Here is a 14,340-nt window from a genome sequence, read left to right on the forward strand (position 1 = left end):
TGTGCGGTTGTAAGGCTGCTCCCTGCATTGCCGGAAGGGGTTTTTCCAATGCTGTAGAGAACCCATCTCTCTGAGGCTGGGTCTACACTACCCGCCTGAATCGGCGGGTAGAAATCGACCTCTCGGGGATCGATTTATCGCGTCCCGTTGGGACGCGACAATCGATCCCCGAATCGACGCTCTTACTCCACCAGCGGAGGTGGGAGTAAGCGCCGTCGACGGGGAGCCGCAGAGGTCGATTTTGCCGCCGTCCTCACAGTGGGGTAAGTCGGATGAGATACATCGAATTCAGCTACGCTATTCACGTAGCTGAATTTGCGTAGCTTAAATGACGCCCCCCTGTAGTGTAGATGTAGCCTGAGAGATGGTAGGTAGCTTGAGGGACAATACTTCTGTTGCGCTAACCCTTCTACACCAGGGGTTAGGTCTGCCTGACTACAGTGCTGAAATTTGTCACAGCCCTTGAGCAATGCAGCTAGGTTCCACCTACGTTTTCATGCCCAATGCCCCTGCCCATGATGGTTCTGGCATTGTGTGCAATATCTAGCGCTGTGTCCCAGACTGGGACCTGGCCAATGACCATGTGAGTGTACCCCACACACCTCTTGGGTGTGATGGTTTGTCCCCTTTAGTGGCATCCAGACCACTTAGAGAGGAATGAGTCCGCTACAGCTAAGGGCCAGCGTTTAGCTCAAGCAGTAGAGGCACATGCATTTAGCTCCTGAGGTCCCAGGCTAGATCCTTGCCCGCCTACCACTGGGGTCTGTCGGTATTACATGAGCACAGTGCCCTCCAGTGCAGGGAGGCTGCCTGTTGGCCACCAGCTCTAGGACTCAGGCCGGGAGGCACCTGCCAAGGGCTGCTGCACAGGGCGTGTTTGCGAAGCCCTTTCACTTAACCAAAAGCTGCCTGCTGCTGGCCAGCCGGGAGACCCCCTGGGACCTGCTGCGGCGTCTGTGTGCGCTCGCTGGCACGTGTGCGGGAACTCCAGCCAACTGGCCCGAGGGTGGGTGGGTGTGTGTGTGTGTGAGAGGGGGGCGGTGATGGAAGGAGGAAACTCCGCCGCTCCGAACGGCCCGTGAAGAGCCGCGGCAGCCGCAGGGGGACACCGGAGTCGCGTCACTCTCAAGCGGAGCAACCTCTGCCTGGCGGGGAGCGGCCGGCCGGCAGCGCCCTCTGTTCCCTGGCTGCGGAGAGCAGCCGCTGCGTGCACAGGCGAAGGGGCAGCGGCTCTTATCTGAGCCACAGCGTCTCCCGCTTCCTTCCCCTGCGGCAGCGACACCCAGCAGGTACCGTGCGGCTCCGCGGGCAGGTCCCAGGGCTGGCTCCAGAGGGGGCGAGTCTCCCGGGGGTCGGACGGGTTCAGACACAGTCCCGGCGTGTGGCTACCGCGGGCAGGTCAGCGAGCGTCCAGACGGGAGCCGGTGTAAACCTTCCCCTAAGACGTGCGGCGTCCCGCGGCTGGGGCCAGCAGAGGGCTGGGTGGGATGGAAGAGGGGCTGGTTAAGGGAGCCGGCTGCCCGGGATGCTGCTGGCTGTGCTGCTCCCCAACCGGGGGCGGGGGCAGGCTGTGATTTTGGGGGGATGGTGAGCCAGGGAAGTGAGTCTCCCCTGGCGTGTCACCGGGACAGCTCGGAGACTAATCGAAGGTGGAGGCTGCAAAGCAGCGTGGCAGATCCACGTGTAAAATCCTCCCCTGTGTTTTCCCCCTTCCAGAGGGGTTTGCGCTGGTCATTCAATCGCTCAGCCGCGGGCGGTCCCCATTAGGGGAAATGACCCACGCTGCATCCAGAGTTGGGGGTTTGTCTACGACAAGAAAAGTTAAATGGAGACGCTCATTGACAGCCTCGTTTCAATAGACGGATTGATCTCCGGGCAGGTCTGCGTTCCAGGCAGGAGAGCGGGTAACTAACTCGCTGGCAGCCTACACGCAGCAACCATTGCGTGAGTTGATCTGGAGTTGATCCCTGGGCAGCCTGAACACAGACCATTGCATGAGCGGATCTGGGACGGGGTTGCAGCAGGAGAGTGGTGTTTGGGTCAATTTCCCACTCTTTCTCAGGCAGCCTCCATCGGTCTGTCTCCCCCGGCCAAACCTCTCACGTTTGCGAGGCGCTCTGCAAATCTGTAGCTAATTCCTTGCAGCGGCTGGCTGGCGCGTTCGCTTTTGCCTGCCCGTTAAGTAGGGAGCGTTTGCGGAGGTGCTCTGGGTACCCGCCTGCTCTCTGGCTCCCCGCAGATGCTCGCTCCATGCAGCGGCGGTGCAGGTGCCAAACACCTGGCAGCAGTTCCTGGGGCGTCATCTAGATAGCACAGCTGGGTCTGCAGCTGCCTTACCGCCTACAGTGTGGGACACCACTGGGGGCTCGGTGGCTACCCAAGCACTCTACGTCCCCTGTCCAGGCCGGTGATATCATCAGCTCAGGTGTTTTGGCTTTGCCCTTAATTAATACACTGCAAATAATTCATGCACAACTAGGTAGTAATTAATATTAACCACCGAGGTGGGTAATATACATTTATAATGTTTAGAGTATCAGAGGGGTAGCCCTGTTAGTCTGGATCTGTGAAAAGCAACAAAGAGTCCTGTGGCACCTTATAGAAAGCTTATGCGCCAATCCGTCTGTTAGTCTATAAGGTGCCACAGGACTCTTTGTCAATGTTTAGAGTAGGCGATTGGGAGTCAGGCTGTGCCCCGACTTGCTGTGTAACCTTGAGCAAGTCCCTTCAGCTCACTGTGCCTCAGTGTACCCTTCTGTAGAATGAGGATAATTATATTTACCCACCGTTTAACACGCTTTGAGATCACTCGGTGAGAAGTGCTATGTTAGTGCTCAGTATCATTTGTGAGCTAAACTTTGTTCAGCTCTTTTTATTGGATTGGATTTCTGGAGAGCGAGACACTATAGGGGGGAATCCTCCCAGAGCTGCAGAAAGAGGGAGTAATATGCCCACTGACTGTGAGTCCTCCAGGACAGGCAATAGGTTTGAACCACAGCCCTGCACCAGCACCAGATTATCATTACATTGCCATCTCTTCCCCGGGAGGGGGAAACGCACTGCTTTGGATCAGAATTAAACAGACACAGGAAGTGCTCCAGAGTTTAGGTATTCGGACTATGGGGAAGGAGGCCATACAGGTCGACAGATCAGTTCCTCCATCTACCTATGTGGAATTCCTTAGTGCTTTTTGAACCAGTTATTGTTTAAATGTTTCCTTAGACAATGGAGAAGGAATGACACAGGTGGGTGGCCATATTCAGTCCTAATGTATGTGCTTGCAACTCTATTGAACTCTGGAGTTGCAATTGCTGAGAGCAATGCTGCATCTTTCTCAAGCTCAGCTACTACAGTGAGGAGCTTGATCTAATTGTTTATTTTCTTCAAATGTATCCAGCTGTGGTTAGTATCTGAGTGCCAGTTTGGCCTGTGGTGTTCACTGGAATGATATTGCTAACTTTCTCAAAATTGCAACAAGCTGTATATTGCTTTGTACAGGCAAATGCATAGATGGTGCCCAGGTGCAGTTGCCAAAGATCATTGTTTCATTATAAATATTGAAAATGCCTTTTGTTGTTTCTAGAGCGGAAACATTCCATATTGTGTGATGTGATTGGTCTTTGTTGGGCATTGAAGAATTACAAAGCAGCCACTTAGATTTCCATAAAACAGAACAAGACAAAAAACAAAAAATGTCCAAGAACAATAGGGATGATTTGGGAACAGTCAGACCGTATACCAAACAGCTCATTCTTGTCTGCTCCCAAGCTGCTCATCTGCATAGCTCTGTCTTTACACAGATGCAGATTAGCACATTAGTTGCAACAATATACTCAATCACCTTTTACTATTCTTATTCTTGCATTTCTAGTCAATAGGAAAAGATACCTGGATTCCATTTTAATCTTTAGTGAATGGATTAACACACTGCAAAGTAGTTATCTAATATTCCTCTAATGTGAATTATTACATGTGAAATATGATTAATTTTATCTTAGTCTTTTAGTAGTTTACTCAGCTGAAGATGAGAGAATGATGATGGGCCTTTTTGCTTACAGTGGGTTTTCAGAGGGAGATATGCCCCTACAGATACCATGGTGATGATTAGTGGTTTGATCTGCATCCATTAAAGTCAATTGGAATTTTGCAATTGACTTGAATGGGGTAAGGCTCAAGAAGAGATTCATGTGTGCGTGTGTTTCAAAAATTGTGTTAGAAAATTAAATATAAATAATGTATTTTATAAAGTGTCCCCTCCCAAAACCATTGGGATGCTACTTATTAATTATGCAATAATTATAAAAAACAATAATTAATTAAAAACACAAAACTACTATATGACTGCCAAAGCATTATAAAGCAAACAAAGAATAAACTAATTACAAAAAATCCTCAGCTCCAAGTTATAAAATAGACTCCAAACAAACCACATGCACGATCCATAGTATAACACAAGTGGGGATAATTAACAGGGTCACAAGAACACAGGTAAATTAAAGCCTCTATAATTTAACCTATCAAAAATGCCATAATCATTTAATGAGATGCTATTTGTGCAGACTTTCTCACTCTGATACTCAAAGGTATTTAGGCACCTAATTCCCATTGATTTCAATGTAAGTTAGAAGCCTAAATACATCTCAGGATCTGGGCCTTTGTGTTTACAGTGTTCAGAATTATGGAATGATTCTGCTTTCTTTTTGCATCCAAAACCCTGCTGAAGTCAGGGGGAGTTTGGGTGTGAAAGGAATATAGCACTGGGCTCTCAAAACTCTTATCTTTGCAAAGTCTTTTTGCTCCAGTGCACTGGTCTTTTAGGCCTGGAAGTCTCCTTTTCCTCTTTCGCCCAAGTGCTGTCCATCTGACAGCCAATTAGCTGGAAGCACTAGGGAGTGAGGGAGGTCAAAAGAATAACTTCCCACTAAGGACTAGATATGTAAAGATGTAAGGGTACCTAAAAGCATGTAAAGATACAGATAAGATGCCTATTGGAATTTTCACAAGCACTTTGGTACTCAACTCCCATTGGTTTCAGTAGAAGTTAGGCTTTATTTGCATCTTAGGTGCCTAAAATACCTTTACAAATCTGGTCATAAGTGCATCACCTGCGCTCTTCCATCTAAAAAGCTGCCATATTCTTACAAAGAAAAAAAAAAGGCTTACGCAAGAAATTCACTTAAACTTTCTATAAAATATTACACCCAAAGCCTCAGCCTTGTTGCCTGCCTTATACTGAAAATAAAATCCATTTCCTTATCTTGCTCCTCTGACCATAGTATCTGAGCACCTTACCAGTATTAATGAGTTTAACCTCACCACTCCACTGTGAGATAGGGAGTTATTATTCACTCCCATTTTACAGATGGGGAATTATGGCCCAGAAAGATTAAGGCCAAAATGTTGGCATGGCCAGTAATTTTGTGTGCTCACCCAGAGACAGCTTGTGTTTAAACTCTTTATCTTCCCTCATTCCAGGGCCGGCTGGGGATCAGGGTGGTCTCCAGCATATCCTAGAGCAGCCTGAAGGCTCCTGTAATTTACACCTGGCTCCAAATAGGCTGATTGATCAGCCAGGCATCAACTGGATTTCCTGTCTTTGCCCACATTTCCCTGGCCACAGTCTCTACACTGCACTTGATGACAGAGCCACTATGTCAGTCTGTAGTTGGCTGACACTCAGGGCTGCTCCACACTAAGCCCCCAGTTCAAACTAAGATACGCAACTTCAGCTATGTGAATAAGGTAGCTGAAGTTGAAGTATCTTAGTTCGAACTTAAAGGTACTTACCGCGGGTCCACACGCGGCAGGCAGGCTCCCCCGTCGACTCCGCCTACTCCTCTCACGGAGCAGGATTCCCAGAGTCGACGGCGAGCACTTCCGGGATCGATTTATCGCGTCTAGCCAAGGCACAATAAATCGATCCCAGAAGATCGATTACTTGCTGCCGAACCAGTGGGTAAGTATAGACGTACCCTCAGCCTGGACTTAGTTATAGTTTCTTTGAATTTCATGCATCTGGATACCCTACAGGAGTACCCACTCCTGGACAATCTCATTGATCGCAGTGAGAGTTCAGCTCACACCCAGGCTCCTTTCTGAGTCCCGTAACAGTTCACTTGCCTCTAATCCCGGGCGGCTGTCCCCAGGTTCCGCGAGGCGAGGGAACTCCCGCTACGTTTGTGTGGCCAGTCTCATCCTCATCCACTTCTTCAGATGAAACATGTTCTGCAGGTGTGCCCGAGTGCAGGAATGCTCATTAGCCTTTCTATCAGTGGGATGGGGTCATGTCTCATCACATACTTGCCCCCCTTCCCGCCCTCAACACCAGAAGAGTTTCTTGCTTGAGCATTTCTCCAGTCCCAATCTCCCTGGGGAAAAAAATATCTGCATTTGCATGCTCTTTCCCTGCGTGGTGCTGTACCCAGAAGCTATAGGGCTGGAGCACTAGATACCAGCTGATAATCCAGAGGGTTGAGTCCTTCATATAGTGTAGCCTCCACAAGGTCATGTGGCAGGTGGTTTGGGAAAAGGGACTACCCAGCATATAATAGCTGAGGGGGTCCGCCATCCACTAGATAGACAGAGCTTCCTTCTCATTAATTGAATTCAATCTCTCCCCGGGGAACAACTTGCTCTTTAAATATACAGTTGGGTGCTTTTGTCCCTTAGACATATGATGTATTGGATCATTCTGAGCGAGTTTGCATCTTGCTCATCCCAAACTCCTTGCAACCCATCCAAGATTCTGTGGGTCTGGCATTCACAGAGCAGTTTGAATGGTGAGAACCCTGTGGAGGCTTGCGTTACCTCTCATGGCAAAGGGAAACAGCAGGAGGAATTTGTCCCAGTGCCTAGGCTTGGTCCAGACTATCTGCTTCACCATGTCCTTCGGTGTCTTGTTAAATCTTTCCATGAGACTGTCGGTCTGTGGATGGTACACTGATGTTTTCAAGGCTTTGATTTTAAAGGGGGAGCATAGCTCATGCATCACCTGCACGGTGAAGTTGGAGCCCTTCAGAATCTGGGAATGGGAGACAGGGGATGGATAGCTTGATGAATACCTGTTCTGTTCATTCCCTCTGAATCATCTGGAATTGGCCACTGTCAGAAGACAGGATATTGGGCTAGATGGACCAATGGTCTGACCCAGTATAGCGGTTCTTATGTATGTTCTTATGATCAGTCAATATTTCCCATGGAAACCTACACAGGCAATGAGTCTCATCAGCTTGGGAGTGATCACTGTTGCCTTAGCTGAACTGAAGGGGATGGCTTTCAGATAGCGAGAGGTATAGTCCACTACTACAAGTATATACTGGTTTCCCCCAAAGCTCTTTTCTAAAGGCCCAACCATGTCCTCCCTTTTCTTTCAAATGGGGTTTCCACTAATGGCTTTGGGACCAAGGGGGCCTTTGGAACATTCTTAGCTGCCAAATTCTGACACTCAGGACAGGAATGGCAATATTCCCTAACCTTGTGCTGTACCCCACATCCCCCAGAAAAAGCAGGCCAGTAATCATTGCAAGGTCTTATCCCGCCTTAGATGCCCCGCACAGATAATGTGACGAGCTAGCCGCATTACATCTTGGCGATACTTACGTGGTACCAGTAGCTAAGTTCTCATTAACCCTGACTGCAGGTTCCGTGCCACTCGATACAGCCACCCTTTCTCCAGAACACTTACTGGCTGGAGGAACCTGTTTCTGTCTCAAGGCTCTTTATCAGGCATAGAGCTTTATGCCCTCATTCTCCACCAGTTATAGTTGGACAACCCTCAGCCTGGACTGACTTGTAGTCTCTTACCCTGGGTCACCTCCTGGAGCACCCACTCCTGGGCAATCTCATTGTTCCCGGTGAGAGTTCAGGTCACTCCTGGGGGCCTTTCTGAGTACAATTACAGTTCACTTGCCTCTAGTCCCTGGAGACACTCCCTAGTTGTTGGATTCGAGGAGCCCTCCAGGGCCCCTTGTCCATATCAGTATCATAGTGTCAGTTCTGCTGCAAACAAGGGAGGGGAAATGAAAGGACTCACAACTGCCTCGGACTGAGCTTCCCTTGCTAGTGGTGCTCACTAGTTGTTCCTGGCAGCCTTCCTGCTCCTGGAAAACTCCCACTTCCCCTATTTGTGTGGCCAGTCTCACCCTTTTAAGCTCCACTTCTCCAGGTGGAGCATGTTCTACAGGTGCACTTAATTGGCACTGAGTGCAGGAATGGGGGATGAGGGCATTTCTCATCACACAGCCCTATACCATTGGGTTTTTCCTCCATGGGGCAATCCTTAAGAAGCTTTGTGTTGACAAAGCAGCCCATTTCAGCCAGCGCTAGAATTTGGCCCATTTTCTTTTTAATCCTGGTAAAGCAATTAAGGTACACAATATTTGTGAAATCTAAATACCTAAATACATATAGTAAATGTGTTACATATTTGCTTTCCTTGCTTGGTGGGATTTCTTCTGCTACTAGTAAGCAACCGAAAAGCTCACAAGAAAGGTTCCCCCAAGGCATCTGAAACAGAAGAGCAGCGACTCCTTTTAATTCATGTGTAAACTAACCTTTTATTTGATGTGTGAGCTATTTTAATCTTTTTATAGTCCTGAACCTCAGTCATGCTGCTTAAAAAAACCTAACAACTTTGTCTGGGTTTCTTGTATTACAAACTTAGTAATGGCAATGAGTCAATGTTTAAATTAGCCCCATATACATCATTAATGCTTTTCTTTCTCCCCTCCATCTACTGTATTTAATCTAAAAGCACCTATCCTCTATTTTTCACATACCAGCAGTATACGGCATAATCACTCACATGTTATCTGACTGCGAGAGATAAAACCTCGTAAAATTCTATTCTCGCTTGGATAGAGGGATCCAGCATAAAATGGAATGGATCCATAATGAGTCAGCTCTTTGAAAGTGAGGCACCCCTCCAAAAGTCCACTTTGGTGTTGTGGCCAGTATAATGTGGAGTTTTACAGAAAATGCCAAATAATTTATGGAGGCCACCTGACCTAATGGTCAGAGGAAATAAGGGAAAGCCAAGAGGAATCTGGGTTCCCATCTGGGTTGAATCACTGACTTGATTCAACTCTTTTGATGATGGGTGTGGTATTAAAATCTAGACAGTTATATGTGACCTTAGCGAAGTCACTGCACCACCCAGTAACCCTGCCAACACAACTGGAAAAATCCGATTAAAATATAGAACCCTGCTGATACTGTTACCTAGTAATGTAAACATTCTACAGTTTTGATTGGACTTTCTTTGCCTTATGCTTATTGGCTGTTTGCTCCAACCCTCTTCCTCTCCCTCCCTCAGTCTCTTCACATCAGCTTCACTCTACATCTGCCCCCCTGAACCTCCTTCCCTTTAGTGTTCCCTCTCCCTTCACTTTTCTTCCCATTTAGCTTATCCCCTGCTAACTACACCACCTTCAAAAAGTGTTGCGGGAACTAACATGACATTTGCCACCATCACATTTGATCATTCTCCTGGTGTATTCTACCTCTTCCCCCACCCTGGTTCTGTCTTATCTATTGAGATTGTAAGCTCTTTGGGGGCAGTGGCTATCTAATACTATGTGTTGGTACAGGGACTAGCACAATGGGGGCCCATTCTTGGTTGGTGCTTGGGTACTACCATAATAGTAATAATAATATTAATTAATTGAATTAGGGGACTTTCCTAGTCAAACCATTTCTCAGGAGTAGCATAGAATATTAGTACTAGTTAAGGTGTAAAGACACTACAATCTTGTCTCCCACGTGGAATCTTGCTGGCTCACACATTAGCTGAGTGCAGCTGTGATGCAGCTGTGGACCTTAAATGTGCATCACAGCTTAAATGATGAGGACCCTCTGCACGGAGGGTGAATTTCACTCATAGGGTGATGTATATATTACTCTGTTCTTCAGACAGTAATATTTGTCCCCTGGCCCTTACACAAGATAGCACTTTTTAGCATTCTAACCTTGTTCTTGTGTGTACACAGAGGGGAGAGCTGTGTGACTTTTCTCTTTTGATGTGGTCACTTTTAAAAAGAGAAAACCCAGAATTAAATTGTTTACAATTGGTCAGTGAATCCGATTCCTGCAGGAAGCAGATGTTGTGCAAAAAAAAAAAAAAAAAAAGCCTTTAAAAATGTAATGATTCAATCTAGCGGGATGGTGGGTGGTTGGGGCATTTTTTGGAGAGAGGGTGAGGAAATTACCCATCTTCCTGGAATATCCAGTTCTAAAAATGTAGATATTGCAGACTTGATCCTGATCTCATCTTATACCAGTGTGACTGTCATAGGACATTTGCACATATTTAGAGTTAAGTCTGTGCTTAAGTGTTGCCCTTAATGAGGATGCTTCCCTGAATCAGTGCCTCAAAGTAATGTAAGATCAGGTCCTTCAAACGTTAAGCATATTTTGATACCAGATGTGTCTAGATTCTCCAAACTGATGTTTGGCTCGGAGTTTAACATTTTGTACAGCTATATCTAATGGTATGTGCATTATGCATACCTACTTTATATTATCCCCCTGGAAGTTGTCAGTGACACACTCTGTAAAATTGTGGTTGCTCCTCATCACACTTTTTGTGGTGTAATGAAAAGAGAGAAAATGCTAAGAATTCTTTCACTGCCCCAAAACATTGCTTTCTCCCCTCCTGACCCCCGAAGGAATACTGTTATGATGAGAAGTGCTGGTGACTTCATGGATCACAAAGCTCTTTGAGATTGGGTGTGAACTGCATGAACACACTCTTCAGTTAATATAGTCAGGATAAGTTAATGACAACCCACCCCCCCGCCTACCTAAGACTAAGCGGTGTGTGAATCCGCCCAGGACTTTTGGACTGAGGGGGTGGAGAAGAGTGTGTGTGTGTGTGTGAGAGAGAGAGAGAGAGTGAGAAGGAGGGCAGAACACTCAGAATCTGAGAGAGACTCACAGGCAGAAAGAAAGCCAGGCAGAAGCCTATAAGCATAGTGTGACCCTGGAGAAACATACAGAAAGGTTCTGGGTCTGGTGCTAGCTAAAGAGGCTTGGGCTATAAGCAAAGAAGCTATCTCCAGTTTGGTTCCTTCTGCGTTCAGAGAAGCAGGACTCTGTATATTCCTTGTAAATAAACAAGATTGCATCAAAGAAAATACCAAACTCTACCTGGAACAAGACCCTGTTTTTTTGACTAGCTGCTTAGGTCAAAAGGGGTGTATCCAACTCTCAAATTAAATGCCAAAGTATCTGCTAAAAATATAAAAAGGAAGAAATATATTTTAAGGTTCATGTAGATATTTATCTTTGGGATGTTACAATCTTTGTAACTTTTTATGGGTGCTGGTAATGCATTATAATGAATGAAAGCTTTGGTTAGAATAATATGCTTTGATCCCAAAGTTGCTACACCTAAAACAGCCAAATAATAGAGTGTGCTGGCAATGACAGGTAGTGGTGTGTTATTGCAAATGTGCTTCTTCTCCAGGCATAACAGAGCATGGCCACGTGGGCTCTTGTCTGCACTGCAGTTAAACACCTGCAGGTGGCCTGTGTCAGCTGATCAGACTCTCAGGGCTGAGGCTGCAGGGCTGTAAAATGGCAGTGTAGACATTTGGGCTCAGGCCCAAGCTCTGGGACCCTGTGAGGGGGGATGTTCTCAGATCCCAGGCTCTAGCCTGATCCCAAATGTCAACATTGCCATTTTATAGCCCTACATCCCAAGCCCCGCGAGCCGGAGTCAACTGACATGGGCCAGCCGTGAGTGTTTAATTGCAGTGTAGACATACCCTAAGGGTTTTCCAATTTGAGCCTCTCTTTCTTGACTACTGCGGCATTTCAGTATTTAAAAGTTCACAGTCTTTCACACAAAATTGACCCTTTAATCAGTTTGGTGACCTTTCATGTTTCTGTAACAAGTGCCTGGAAACCTTTATTAAGAACATAAATATTCCTTTAAAGCTACTCCATGGCTTTGTATCTACAGGGTAATTTTATGCTTCTTGATTAAAGATCCCTTGATGTGTCATGGAGAATGTTGGGAAAAAGATTTAGATGCTTATCTGTTTGTATCCATTTTCTATATTTTGTAAATCACCTTCATAGTACAAGTGATGCTTGTGCAATGTATAAGCTTTGTCATTTCTGTTTTGTTTGTGAATTCATTTAGTTGCTAAGAAGGGGACACTTTCTAATCAAAAGGATTATGGTTATTAATGTATTTGTATTGCAGTAGCATCTGGAGGCCACAGTCAGGGATCAGGGATCAGTTGTACTAAGCACAGTGCATTCATCTAATAGAGAGTTTACAAACTTAGCACATGATGAGAGAGAACAGGTGAGGAAGGATGTTCCCATGGTTAGTGCCCTTACCTAGGACTTGGGAGACCTGGGTGCAGTTCCCTGTTCCACTAAAGACTTCCTGTGAGGCCTTGGGCAAGTCACTTAGTCTCGCTGTGCTTCAGTTCCGCATCTGCAAAATAGGGATAATAGCACTGCCTGACCTCATAGGAGTGTTGTAAGGATCAATACATTAACAATTGTGCAGTGCTTTGATACTATGGCTATGGTATAAGTTCCTTAGGTGGTTTGAACAGGTTGGGAAGACCAAGAAACAGGTGTGGTGGAAGGCAAGGTAATAATGAAAAGACTGGTTAGTATGACAAACCGTCATCTTCGCACACCAACTGTCTATCCCTTGTGTTGTGTTGGCAGAAGTGAGCCTTAAGGAAGGATTTGAAGCAGGATAACATGAGTTTTTACAGGGACCTCCTCCTAAGAGGCAACATGGTAGAAAGCATGAAGATGTTTGAGGAAATAATTGAAGTATTGATGAAGGCTAGCATCACTGGCAGAGAGGAGGTAGGCATTGATGCCTTAGAAGTAGTGGAGTGGAACACAGGGGTGGATCATTCCATAATTGCCCTACTCTGTACACTCATCCTGAAGCTCAGGTATGGGCCATTGTCAGAGACAGGACACTGGGCAAGATGGACCATGGTCTGACCCAGTATGGCAACTCTTATATTCTCATGTTCTGATGTAATAGGTAGGTAAGGTAGAGTTAACTCATGAAAGACCTTAAAGGCAAAGAAACATAGTTTGTATTTGATATGATAATGAAGGGATGTAGCCTTTAGAGAAATGAGCCTGGAAGATGGTTTTAGCAGCAGTGTTTTGAATGACTTGGGGCATGGCTAGAGTGACCATATATTCCATTTTGGCCAGGACAGTCCCCTTTTTAAGCTCTGTCCCATGACTTTTTTGGCATAACTGGGCATTTGTCCCATTCACTCTTGCCCACTGATCATCAGCCGGGTGTCCCATTTTCAGTTTAGGAAAATATGGTCACCTGAGGCATGGGGGAAGACCAAGGTTGCATTTGTCTATGTCAAAGACATAGAGGAGGATATTGCAGTAGTTAAGATGCATGTTGAACACTTAGCAGCTAGAATTAAAAACAGTCAAATGAGAGCTAATATCTAAAATAAATAATACTAAATTAGTCTGCTAGTGCCTGGAGCCTCTGAGGGCTGAACTTTCTGGGCTATGCAGCTTCAGAGGCTACATCTTATCATCAGGAGGTATATTGCAAGGAGACTGGGAGCTGGTATAGAGACACAGGGTCTCCATGTGGATGATCCTGGAATCCATGGATACACAGAGAAACACATGAATCTTAGGTGGTATTTTGGTTTGGAGGGTCTAACCCCTGCCACTTCCACTGGGGCCAAACCCTAAAGAAAAGCTATCAAATTCTATGAACACAAACTTGTGGTGTTTCCTGTGTAGGGAAAAACATGCGTTTCTGTGCCTCGGTTCTTCATCTAAAAATAGGCATAACAGTATTTACTATATGTGTCTCAGAGGGTGTACGAGGATTAGTTCATTAATATTGGTAAAGATTTGTGTTATCTTCAATTGGAAGGAGCTATTTCAGCACAAAGGTTCATTAGGCAAGAAATAGCAGGGAAAGCTCAATTGGTCAGGAATAAACCTTCAAATGCAAAAACAAAACAAAATCACTGAAGAATTCTGCCCCCCCCCCAGCTCCACGCCCACACACCTCTCTAAAAATAATGTATATTTCTCAAAGTTTCCCTATAGGTATCAGCAGGTCTTGAAATTCTGCAGTTTATCTCACAGTTATATCTTAACAAAAGAAACCTGTGTGGCACTCCATTAAAGTGGTGGGAGGAATTTTAATAACGATCAAGGTAATAACTAAAAAACAAATCCCAACACCACATACTTGTGTGGGAAGTCCAGTTTTGCAAGAGCTGAGGTGTATAAATGTGATTCGTGTTAGGAAAACAAAATCCCCTTTTGAGGACATGCCCGAGCTTGTAGATAGGGAATAGGTAA

General features: G+C 45.9%; 1 protein-coding gene across 4 annotated transcripts in view; it reads left to right on the forward strand.

The window, feature by feature from the left end:
- The first annotated feature begins 843 nt into the window (after positions 1-843).
- The window catches only part of LOC117874863 (semaphorin-3D), a 195,283-nt gene continuing 181,786 nt past the window's right edge, over positions 844-14,340 (forward strand). Inside the window, exon 1 of one of the 4 annotated variants that reach the window (XM_034765512.1) lies at positions 844-1,006. The gene's annotated coding sequence lies outside the window, so the exon portion shown is untranslated. Of the gene's footprint in view, positions 1,007-1,034; positions 1,399-1,638; positions 1,945-14,340 lie in introns of those variants that run through there. The other 3 variants (XM_034765476.1, XM_034765486.1, XM_034765495.1) reach the window with 3 other exon arrangements.

The sequence above is a fragment of the Trachemys scripta genome, chromosome 1 (genome assembly GCF_013100865.1).
Source record: "Trachemys scripta elegans isolate TJP31775 chromosome 1, CAS_Tse_1.0, whole genome shotgun sequence".
NCBI classification, from domain to species: domain Eukaryota; kingdom Metazoa; phylum Chordata; order Testudines; family Emydidae; genus Trachemys; species Trachemys scripta.